Below are 12202 nucleotides of genomic sequence, written 5' to 3' on the forward strand. Positions count from 1 at the left end.
GGTGACTTTGTCTTATTGGAGAAACTCATTTATCTAGAGAAATGGCCTAACTATTGGCTTGCAGTCTGCAATATAGTATTTGACTGATGACAAGATATTAAGACAGATTAAGCATAATTTTCAAGAGAGGAATATTAATGTGTTTTTTCCACTTTGCAATGCCATGAATTATGCATAATTTCAGTCCAACATTATAATTGTATCGATAGTTATAGATTAATAAGTTATGCAAATTTGCCACAATAGAAACAGTGCCTACATAACCTTACATGAGCTTCACAAACATATACATCATAGGTCCTCTCCCATCCTTAAACAAGTAACATCATAACCCTTCCACATTAAGATTTGTAATTCATCTTAGTCTCTATATTATTTTACCTTTCTGCCCAGAAAATTGTACAACAAACAAATAATGAATTGGAAGTAATTAGAATTGCTAATTTCATCTAGGGTCAAATTTTCTATCAGTTTATCTTTACAGGTGAAAATTTGGCACAGAATAATTAGTGCTGATTCTGAAAACGAAATCTAGACAGTATGAAATTAACTTCAATTAGCCTTACATTACTTGTTAAGGACAGTATTACTCAGCCTGTGAGAGCAACTGCTGCTTGTCATTCTGAGAAAATAACCCAGATGAAGTCATAGTGATGTCATCTCGATTATCTCAGATACAAGACATGAGACCGGAGCTTGAATGAAATGGGTGTTGAAAGATGAGTTGCATTGTGGAAAGTGTAGGTTTTATTACTGGGTGAATTACATGAAAATTGGTGTAGAGGTGGAGAATTCAATTTTGGTAATGATATGAGTCACTTTCTTTAAAACTGCAAGATATAGCATTGGCCTTGGTAAAGGAATGCCTTTGTATTTTATTTACCACTCACATTATTATACTTATTATTAATGTAGGCATCCTTCCTTATGCATAAAAACATAAAATAACATCTAGTCTATGATTAATTATCTTCTGCATGGCTAATGTGGAAAATACATGGGCAGAACTTATATTATGGTGACAGGGAGTTCTGCCTTAATGCTACAAAAATGAATTTTGCACCGCTGTTCTCTCAGGGTTCAAGGTGTTTGTCAAATCTCTGTCTCTACTGGGACACAGTCTGACATCTGTAATGCATTTTTCTGTTCTTTTTGCATGATTAAGCAAACTTGGCATGCAGGTGCTACCCAATGGACTGCACCAGTACAATATTCCCAGAACAAATTAAAGTAGCTGTCGTATGGATCACTCTCTCGCTCTCTCTTTCTCTCGCTCTCTCTCAAACACACACAAACACATGGACACGTGGACTCAAAGACACGCATGCACGCACACGCACACACAAACAGACACGCACACACACACACACACAGGCAGACAAACAAACACACACAGAAGAAAACAAAACCAACCCAAAACAAGCACAGCCGATCTCAAATCACAGGAGAATGGCAGATATCAAACAACTGAGATTCATGAAACAGCTAATCTCTCAAACTTGAATGCTTGCGTCTAGAGAGAGCCTTAGTTTCACAGAATAATGTCTGCTGTGATGTTGGTACATCTGTGCCATGGGCCCACTTACTACAGTAACAGCAAAACTGAGGCGGTGCAGCAAATCCTCTACCCAAATCCACTGCCTCCTGCTCTAAGAGTAATGATCAAGGGGCCTCAAGTGACATCACTAATGCACTAACTAGTTTCAGTCCTCGGCAGTCTCATCACTTATTCAGATGGACCCAGAGAGAGAGAAAGAGACAGATATAGAGAGAAGGAGAGAGAGGTGACAAGCACTTCACACTCTCAATTACGCAGTGGAGCTCATCACTTGGCAATCTGTCCCAATCGCTTTAATTGGCTTGTAATATTGCCTCTGATCTTGTCGCCCAATTAACAGGCCTGTCTGGCAGTAAGACTGGGAAGCCAGCGAGCATGCGATGCCTGCGGATCTGTGCCATATGGAACAGAACCACTGATTGGCCACTGATAAGACATTGCTTCGCCCCTCTCACACCAAGCCATTGTTTGACAGGGGTGGGTGTATATGCCTGTGTGCGAGGGGGCAAATTATGGCAGTAATTTAATACGGATAAGGATGATTCCTTTGTGACGAGGGCACTTGCCAGAAGCATTATTTGTAAGTTGATCTAAGAGAACAGATTATTATTACAAACAGTCACACGTTATATAAACGTATGTAGCTTGATGGTTTCAAAACTGTTGAAGAACACCACAGTTAAAGATGCAGTTTTAAAGCTTGATCTGTGGTGACAAGAAGATTAACAACAGGTTTCTCCATCCTCTTATGAGCACAGTTTTTGTCTTTTTGTCTGCTTAAAGTTCTTTGCTTTGAACTAATTTTCTCAATGATATGAATATTTCAACAGACTATATTTTCTTTTTAATATATAAGCACATTACATATGCCGACTGCTTTAAATTGACAAATTTAACTGAAAGAACTGTTAGAGGGGAAGAACAAGTAATTGTTAGACCTCATAGGTAATGTATTTTTATAGTTTCTAATTAGTCATCAGATAACGATTAGTTAAAAAAAAGCCTGAGCCTATAGCAGTGTCACTTAATTCAGGCTTAACCACAAAAGGAAAGTTTTAAGCCTCCTCTTAAAAATAGAACATTTGTTTTTCATAAAAATCTGTCTCCCAAATCTCATCTGGGAGCAGTTTCCAGAAGTGATTAAATTACATTAATTCAATTTAATTGAATATAATTAAAAAATAAGGAACTAATCAGAAACTACTTGATAAGTGATGAATGTTAGCAAGTACCTTTTAGATGATTTCAACGGTCCATAAATGAGAAGAAAACCTTTTTAAACTCTGACCTCTTTCTTGTTGAGAATCTAAAATAATCCAGTAGAGAGAGATTGAGAGGGTCAGAGGTTCAGATGATAAAAGTGAGTTAACTAGCAAGTTAGTAAAGAAATCATTCGCCCTGTCATTGCTCACGTTCACTCGGGTTAGTATTAAATGCCTTACAGTAATGTGGCTAAAACCATTTTTCATTCAGAGATATAAAGTGGTAGCAGCAGAATGCAATCTCTCACACGGCATAATCTCTATCAGCTACATCCGTCTTACCCTGAGGACTTGGGGACATAATATTCTGCAAAGATCATGCAAGTTAAATCACTGTGGTGCCTTTGATTTCACAGTCCAAGGTGTTTAACTTTCAACTACACTGCCAGCTTAGCAGAGCACAAGCTACAGAGGCTTGGCCCTGGCTAGTGCCCCAGTGCCAGGGTAGTATCCCTGAACACTGAGCACTTGGCAAGAAACACACTTGACAACAGTACATGGCATGAAACCCAGCCTGGTTTTGCAAAGCTTCACATAAGAAGAGGACATGGGAGAGAAAGGGGAGGAGAGAAAAAGAAACAAGAGAGGAAAGATGAGATTCAAAGGGGAAAAAAAATCTATGGAAGTGATAAAAAGGAAAGAAAGACAAATCAGACGAGGAAAAAAGAGACAAGGAGGGAGAAGATGAGCCTGCATGGCCTTGTCTCTGTGTCCATTGCTGCTATTTTCCCATTAACAGGGCCCCACATCTGTTTCTCTCATTCCAGCCACACTTTAAGGTCCCTGAAGGTGCAGTTAAATTAGAGCCAGCACGAGTTTATAAATGTAAAATCCTCCAATAATCTGGAGCTGACATGACCCCTAATCTTCTTGCTCTAGTCAGCAGGATGAAGAGTACTAACTAAGGCTCTGACAGCACCAACATGTGTTTTAGTCACAATACTTTAAAGAGGAACATGCAGACATGAGGGGTTTTATGGAGGAACAAGCTCTTATTTGTGCACCTTCAGCATGGTTGAGACACGTGGATGGTGGGTCAGGTATTTATTTGTGGTGTTTCATTGCTGTTAAATAGTGTAAAACAATAATTTGTCTCCAGGTTACACTAAGAACAGCATTTTATTTTTTATGTTCCTCGCTGCTTTTTTTGCAATATATAAATCAATTGTGGATATTAAAATCTTTCAAGATCATGGCTAAACCCAGTGGGGATAGAAACAGCGTATTAAGGACAGATAGAATAAAAAAGACAGAAAACCCACATCTTTCAGTTCCAAAGGAGGGGGTTTCACTAAACTAGCCTGTCTAATGCAATTAATCTAATTGGATCCAGCGTAAAGTGACAAATTACTACCTTTCACTCTAGGGAGTAAGAGGGAAGCTCTGGAGAAGGATGTAGGCAAGCATACCTTTGTAGTTAATGTTATATCTTCTAATTCCATCTTAAACCTTATGTCAACCTAAATTGCTGAAAAAAAAACAACTGCCTATCAGATTGAAACAATTTGTCTTTATTCATTATGACCTGTTCAAACATCTGTTAATTTTGGTATCGACTTGGTGTTGGGCAACAAATAAGAGCAGAAGCTAATATTTTTGCGTGAAATTTGTGTTTTGAGGAAAATCACTTGATACAATAAGTTATTCTTGGGAAAGGCTAAATATCAAGCATTAGTTGTATTTGATTTGTATTCACTGACTGATCATTACATAAATTCATTTTGCCTCACTCAACCTTGCAGTCGCAGTATCGATATCAGAAGGTCTGCCCTATTTGCCTGGATCTGCATGCATTTACACTTGACATTTGAGTTTTTGATTTAATCTGAGAACATATGCACATGAACTCTGCATATTTCAGTGAAATTGTGTTAATGCGTGCCCTTTTCTATAACCTTGATTACTTGCTTTGGTATCAAAAACCTTTTTGTGGACATTGATTTCTGCCTGGGGCCATACTACTGAACCTGGAGCAGCATATCTCAGCGGATATAATGAACTTAAAGAAAGCTAGCTATTACTGGCACCTCTGACATTTTGACATTATCAAATGCCTTGGTTAAAACGCACATATGGAACAAAAATACAGGGTGATATACATATAATTTGCATTGCATTTCCATAAGTGATGAGAAGTTGAGCATCATTCCTCTTGGTTTGCCGATGTTAATGTGGAGCATCAAGTAAAAGTTTGAATTGGTTTTAACCTTGCCTTTGTCTAGTCCTCCTAAAGTATTTATGTAAAGTAGGGACCATGTTTTTTTTAGTTTTTTTTAAGGAGACATTTGCTATCGGCTGTGAAATTCCGCATTTGCGCAATTCCACTTACCCATGGTAACTATGCACCTCGACAAATAATTGCTCTAAATTGTGACCTGTGAACTGCAGATCCTGTGAAAAAACAGAGGTGGGAACTCTACCGTTTCTCTCCCAGGGCAGGTACTAACGTGCCCCAAATGAAAACTACAGTGATCCAAAAATGCATCTCATGCTGGTCCACTTGAATCACTCATCTTAGTTTTCCCTTCGCTGCTTTTTCTCTTTAGCCCTTTCGCTTTTTCTCTATACTTCTTTCTTCATCCTTCTCCTCTTTCTCTGTCAAAGTCCATCCCCCCCCCCTCTGTCACCTTCACTCCAAGCTCTGTCCTCCTCCCTTTTTTTCTCTTTCTGTCTGGAGAGGAAACGGTGGCCATTAAACGTGTCTGCTGGGGTCTGGGGGTCTGGAGAACAACCGTCACATTGTGTGACCCCGCCTTGGACCCCAGACGGACTAATGAATAAGGGTAACCCCCCCACCCCCCTACCTCTTTCTCCATCCTCACCCCTCCACCCACTCTCCCCTTCATGCCAGACCCCTGGTAGGTAATTCCCCCACTTCTTTCACAGGGTCCCAGACATCTCCCGCGGCCTTTGACTGAGGGCTTATCTTTTCAGAGGGAAATGTGTGTCATTTGGGGTTTAAGGAAAAAGCAAAACAAAAACACTGTCACTACTATACAGTTCAAACCCCTCCCCAAACCCTCAGCCCTGCGTTTCTTTCCCTCCACTTGCAAAACTTGCAAGGTCTGGAAGGAGGCTTAAGGAAATAGTGTGAGACATCTACAGTGTCTTCAATTATCTTAAGCAATATGTAAATAGGTGAAGAGACAGTACTGAGATTATATAGAACTGGCAAAGTCTGATGAGGTGAACAAATGGCTCGGTGGAAAACAGGATTATTCCAACACTGAGGGACTAATATATTACTGAGATGGATTCAAAACCTGTTTGTTCTCTAAAACTACTGTACAGCCAAGCAAAACACATTGGAAATAAAATAAGCTCATTGTATTAGGAATATATAGCAAACACTTCTAAAAAGTCTGTTAAAACCATTATCTATTTTCCGAAGATTACAATTGTTATTGTGTCATTTTTAATGCTCTACATCTCATCATTTGTGCACTGACAAAATCCACAGCCCCGAAAAAAGAAAATGGACTGTCTTTTTGTTCCGAGACACCTACACTAGCAGCAGTCCCTTCAGTAATCACATGAATAACACAAAGCACTGGTGCTCCTCTGAAAAGCAACCATGTATCCCTAGGAGATTTAACAATGGTGACATGTGTAAGCTCAACGCATACAAAATATTGCTCCACTGCTCTATCTCTTTCTCTGTTCTCCTACCCCTTTTCTTCTTCCTCTTCTGTCATGTTTGTTCTACGCAGCGCCTGCCCACAGCACATCTTAACATCATTTCACAATACTCAGCAATTCAGAGTCGTCTCATTATTAGTATTTCTTTAGTAGCTTTGTAGCTAAAGTACTTGCACTTACGGCTAATGTATTCTGCACACTAAGACTGACTGCAGCTATCAAAGGACTTGCCTGAACAGCAGTAATAACTGGAAAATTATTTCTGATAGCCTGAAACAATCTTCCAAATCATCACAGAACTTTATTAAAATAATATCAAATCAAATTAGCCAGCGTCCCCCTGTAATGAATTAAGTAAAGGGTTATGCCAGCATTAATCCCATCATGCTTGGAGGCATGGGGGCGGTGGGAGCGTTTAATAAACCAGTCAGCCCCTTCAAGCAGTGGGGCTAGCTTTGGATCTACCATCCACCCTGATGCCTGCACTGAAGGGGGAAACACATCAAAAGACTTCCTCACTCTTCTCTCCCCTTCCTTTCTTTCTCTTTTTTCCTCATTTCCCCTCCAACTATCTCCATCTCTGCCTGTGTCTTTCTAAATAATCTGACGCTTTTTTTCCTCTTCCAATGCTCCGTTGTGCCGGTGGCTGAGATTATTCATAAGGGGGTGAATCTTGGTGGAATCTCAGAAGGCTGGTGATAAGTGGTGGAGCCCACTGGGACATCTTGGCCTGTCCTCCCAGTGCAGTCTTTTCTTCCAAGCCGCCACAGAGAGAGAGGAGTGAGACTAAATCAAATAGGTCACTCTTCAGGCATGCAAAGACAGAGGTATTTTGGATATAACTGTGGCCAGATATAACTGAATAGCTCAGAAGAGAATATACTGTGACTGTTGCTTGTACTCAAGTTTCTATTTGCCGCCTCAAATAGCTTTTTAGGCTACAAGTCACTTTCACCCATTCACACACATGTTCATCCCTACGGTGATGGACACACTGTGGGCAATTTAGGGTTCAGTATTTTGCCCAAAGACATTCGGGCAATGCTCAAATGTAGCCATTGCCCAAGAAATGTCAATTAATTATCGAATTATGGAACATTTTGTATTTGAAGATTGTCTTTTGAAAGTTGTTATCAAGTTGTTAAAGTCTGACTAGGAGACAATGCTGAAAAAAATAATAGTCAGATAATCCAAAAGGTTTTAAAAATGTAACTTTACATCCCAGTTTTCAGGTTTCACTTCCATTCTAGTTTACTCTATTGGCCTTTCAAGATTATTGTAGCTTTATAAAAGCAACTATTCTGCCATTAAAATATATTTATATATATTTGTTAGGTTACAATAAAACATCAGTACTAAGTGGAACCAAAATGTCCATCCTTCTATCCGTGCATTTTTCTTTCTTATTCCCAAGGCTGGGTCTCAGGAGCAGCAGCCTAACCAGAGTAGCCCACACCTATCTTTTCCAAGCCACCTCCTCCAGCTCATCTGGGGAAACAACAAAGCGCTCTGAGGCCAGCCGAGAGATTTAATCTCTCTCTCTAATGTGTCCTGGTTTAACTCTGGTACCTCAGGAACAGAACATACCTGGAACACCTCATCCAAGAGGTGCCCAAAAGCATCCTAATCAGTTCCCCAAACCACCTCAACTGACTCCTTTAAGTGGAGGAGCAGCACAGCTACTGACTGAATGACTGAACTTCTCACCCTATGAATAAAGCTGAACTAAGACACCCTTTGGAGAAAATGCATATCCACCGCTTGTATCTGTGATCTTATTCTTTCAGTTATTGCCCAAAGCTCATGGCCATAGGTGAAGGTATGGGCATAGATCAACACCTAAATCAACAGCTTTGCTTTTGCGGTCATCTCTCTCTTCACCACAACAGACAAGCACAGAGTGGACAAAAATATAAAATGTGTCATAAGCTGCCTTCATTTCAAATAAGACTGGTATCTCTTGAGAAAATCTTGTATTTCTTTGTCTGTCTTGCATCTCTTGGGATGTTCAGATTTATAAGAGATTTCTGTTTGATAACCAGCAAACTCCTTACTAGGATGAATGGTAAGCAGTAAAGAACACTGAACTAAATCAGATTTTGGGAAAAGCTAAGAAACAGTTCAGTGTGCCTCTCTGGTAGAAGATCCAAAAGTGCAGAGATCTTCTTGGTACCTTGAGTGCCTCTGACCAATTTCACAAGCCCGCTGTTCAGTCTGGTGTGCAATCAAATAATTGTACCAGACAAAGACTTCTTACTCGTACGCTAAATTTCTTTAAGCAAGGCGGAATAAATATAATTCCTGCTTGCTGAAGTCGGTACGTGATCCACCAAATTGTCCCACTGGAAGTTAGCCTGGGTAACTGTGTGTTGTTTGTCAAACTTGTAAAGTGTTTAACTTTGGTCTTGACTTCTTAACAGAAATGTCTGAAAAATCTGGCTCATTAACATACTTCTACCTTCTCTGACACTTTGTGGATGTTTCATATGTAATGAAAAAGTGACTGACTGTAAATACTGAAATGTCACTTTTTAACTCTACTACACTGTTTATACTTGTGTGACACACATAGTACCATGGTGGTACTTTGATTAATAGGGCCACTACCAGCAAAAAAACCAGTATGCCCTAGCTCTGGTAATTTCACCCACATTCATTCCTGAACTTACTATCTGCTCTATCTCTCTGTCTCTGAACCACTCACCCAAAACCATCACCGCTCTTTATGAAAGTTTTTGGACAGGATTCATGGGTCCTGTTGTTGCACAGCAGCAGAGGTCTGAGGGTGGGTCACCGTGTGCCATGCAGGCGGAGGTGAGATAGCATCTTCAGACGGTAGACGAAGTGAAGTTAGCTAATGTTTGTAGAGCACCGTCCTTGAGGCAGTGCAAAAGGCCCACAGACTAGCCAAATTTTTAAGGGCTATTCAGAGAATATGTCAAGACATGCCTTGATATCGCTGCATCTTGGGAATTAGTCAGTGCATAGCTTCTGTGTGCGTATGTCTTTGTGTATGCTTTGATAGGCATCATCGATAACCTTAACCCTCCTCTCCCCTTCCCCCCAACACAGCTCTGTTTCCATGTGGCTTCAATGTGTGAGAAAGTACGGGTGAGAGAGGGAGGGGTCACCGCGCTGTTTCCCCTCAGGAGCATTTGTCCTGTGCCATCTGGCACCTCATACGCATGGGCACAGGAGCAGGAGGAGACATGTGTATGTGTGTGTTTGTGTGTGTGTGACTTGCTATCTTGATATTTTCATTACGTTAAGTATCCTAACTTCACTTTGTACAACCAATCTCAACACATCACCATCAAGAACTTATATTCTCCTTTATTTATACTTATTTATTGTCCTTTTAACCTATGAAAAAAAAACCCTCCTAACTTTGATGGTAAAGTTATAAATGCATGAAGAGATCAATAGACGACCCCTCCTTACATTTTTTCTTCTTTACTAAATGCCTTTACTTTTACACTCTTGCTGTTACTCCATTATTCTGTCCTCATTTCCCACTTCTTGCATGCCACCATCTTACCCCTTTCCTTTCACATTACAGCCTTTTTTCTCCTCTGCATGTGATGCATAGCAACAGCTCGGCCGGCTGATGAGGGCCAGTAAGCGATAGCACCCAACCTTGACACCCCCAGCTGCAGTCCTCACATGCATGCACACACACAGAGGAGGGGAAAGGACTGGGGGCATTGCACTATGTAAAATAATCACAATGAATTTACATTCATTGTGCCATGGATTTGTTGCTATAATAAGGCTGGAGAAATCATGAATATTCACACACACTTTAAGCAATTATGATAATCGGCATTATTTTTTGCCTCACTGCTATCTGTCAGAGGAGGCGGCAGCAGAGGCGAGAAAAGTAGGTTGGGATAGTCTGCAGTTTTACACTCCTAAAATTATATTGCATTTTTCTTTTTCTGCTCATCCATTTCTTTTTCCTTCTTTGTCCTCCTTGCACTGCTTCTCGGTATCTTTCCTTCTCTATTCTTTTTGTATCCTCCTTTTCACCTCATTTTTTACTCTCTTCTTCTACGCTTGTTCTGTGCTAAAGTCCATTGTGTTGTACGAAGAGGAGGGGTAGGATCTCAGAGTGAGGATGGCCCCTGGGTGCTACAGAGCTGGCAGCAGAGTTGGTCTAATCTTCCGGGTCAGGCCTGGCGCTTTCATCTTCTCTCACTTGGAGCCCCTTGTGTTTGATGTGAACTTAGCCCAGGAATAACTGTTCCTTTCTTCTCAGCTAACCTGGCCCTGGAGTAGGGGAAAGCACTTTGTTGTTATCCTAGGAGCCAAACAATGCTGGAAGGAGTGCAGAAAACCTTAATGAAAGGCTTTTGATCCACACTGATATTAAAGCGAGAATCTTGAGAGACTGTGAGCGAGCAAAATAAAGAAAGTGCAGAAATCGCAGAAATCAGAATGTAAATTACATCAGTATGGCTAGATGGAATTTTTCTTTAATTCACATCCTTTGAAATTAATTATTTTAAATTTGCCTGCATTTGTTTCATGTTTGAGGGGACAAGAATAAAGGTGCAAGCTATATTATTTGCTGAAGTTAAATTAGCACAAGAAGCCTTGCAGGGTTTTAATGATTAATTTTCTCAGGTCTGCAGCAAGCAAACAATTTCTCTGCTTCTTGCTGTATCTGTGCCACATATGCCAAGACCAAAAGTGCTTTTTACTTTGTGTGTGTATATGCGTGCACATCATCATGGTTCACCAGTGAACCTCACAACGAATGTTCCCTTGAACCCATCAGGTGACCTAAGCCCTTGACGCTGTGACCTTTCTCTCATGGGCTGCAGGCCTAGGGACTGCTAAAAGTGCTTCTGGGCTAATTTAGTGCTCTCTGTTGAGCTACTAAACATAAACAACATTTCCCTAAAACTGGATCAACAGCAGTTTCACTTTTACTACAACATCATTTTTTCCACCTTTATCCTTCTTGAAAGAGTCAAAGTTAAACCTTTTCAACCTACAATTTGAAAATGAAGTTGAACCCAAAGGCCAAAAAAACAAGTCACAAACAAACCTTTCTTTTAGGAGGAAGGATATACACTTTGGTTTTCGACATGCTTGCTGCCATGGTGATAGCCCAAACCTCTGTGCAACAGCAGCACATTAACCCCTCTTGACCCTCTATTCTCACCTGTGATAAAAGAGGAGGAAGAGAAGGAGGAGGTGCCCCCCTTTCCACCGCGCCGCACTTTCGAGTACCCGGGCACCAGCAGGCCCTTGAGAGCCCACAGTCATTAGGAGTGCTTTATTCTTGGAGAGGTAGGGGAAAAGAGAGAAGAGGAAAAAAGAGAGGAGGAAGAGAAGCATTGAGTCTGAAAGATAATATATGGTCAAGGCTGGAGACTTGTGGGCACTGGATGAAGAGAGGGTCGAGAAAGAAGCAATGCTTTTATTGAGAAACACCAAGCAAGCCAGCTGCTGTTGGGTTTTTGTTTGTCTTTCATTCTAAGTAAAGAAAGGTAGGGGAAAGAGCTATGGATAACTGGTCCTGGGCACTGACTTACATGCAGGACCGTGGACACAGGGCATAGTTTCAAATCCTTAGTTCCTCATCTCTCTTTAGCTAGCTCGTTTTGTCTGTTGAAAGTACAAAAAAAAAAACCCGTTCTCTTTCCTTGTGCGCTTGTAGTTTGAATAAATGTGAAGAAAAGATGAGACTACAAGGAACGCGTGTATGATTTGATAAATATTTCTGCTGCCTTTG

The sequence above is a fragment of the Aulonocara sp. 'chitande type north' Nkhata Bay genome, linkage group LG6 (assembly GCF_057382095.1).
Source record: "Aulonocara sp. 'chitande type north' Nkhata Bay isolate Kocher_YH1m ecotype deep benthic linkage group LG6, A_spYH_male_GT1.1, whole genome shotgun sequence".
NCBI classification, from domain to species: domain Eukaryota; kingdom Metazoa; phylum Chordata; class Actinopteri; order Cichliformes; family Cichlidae; genus Aulonocara; species Aulonocara sp. 'chitande type north' Nkhata Bay.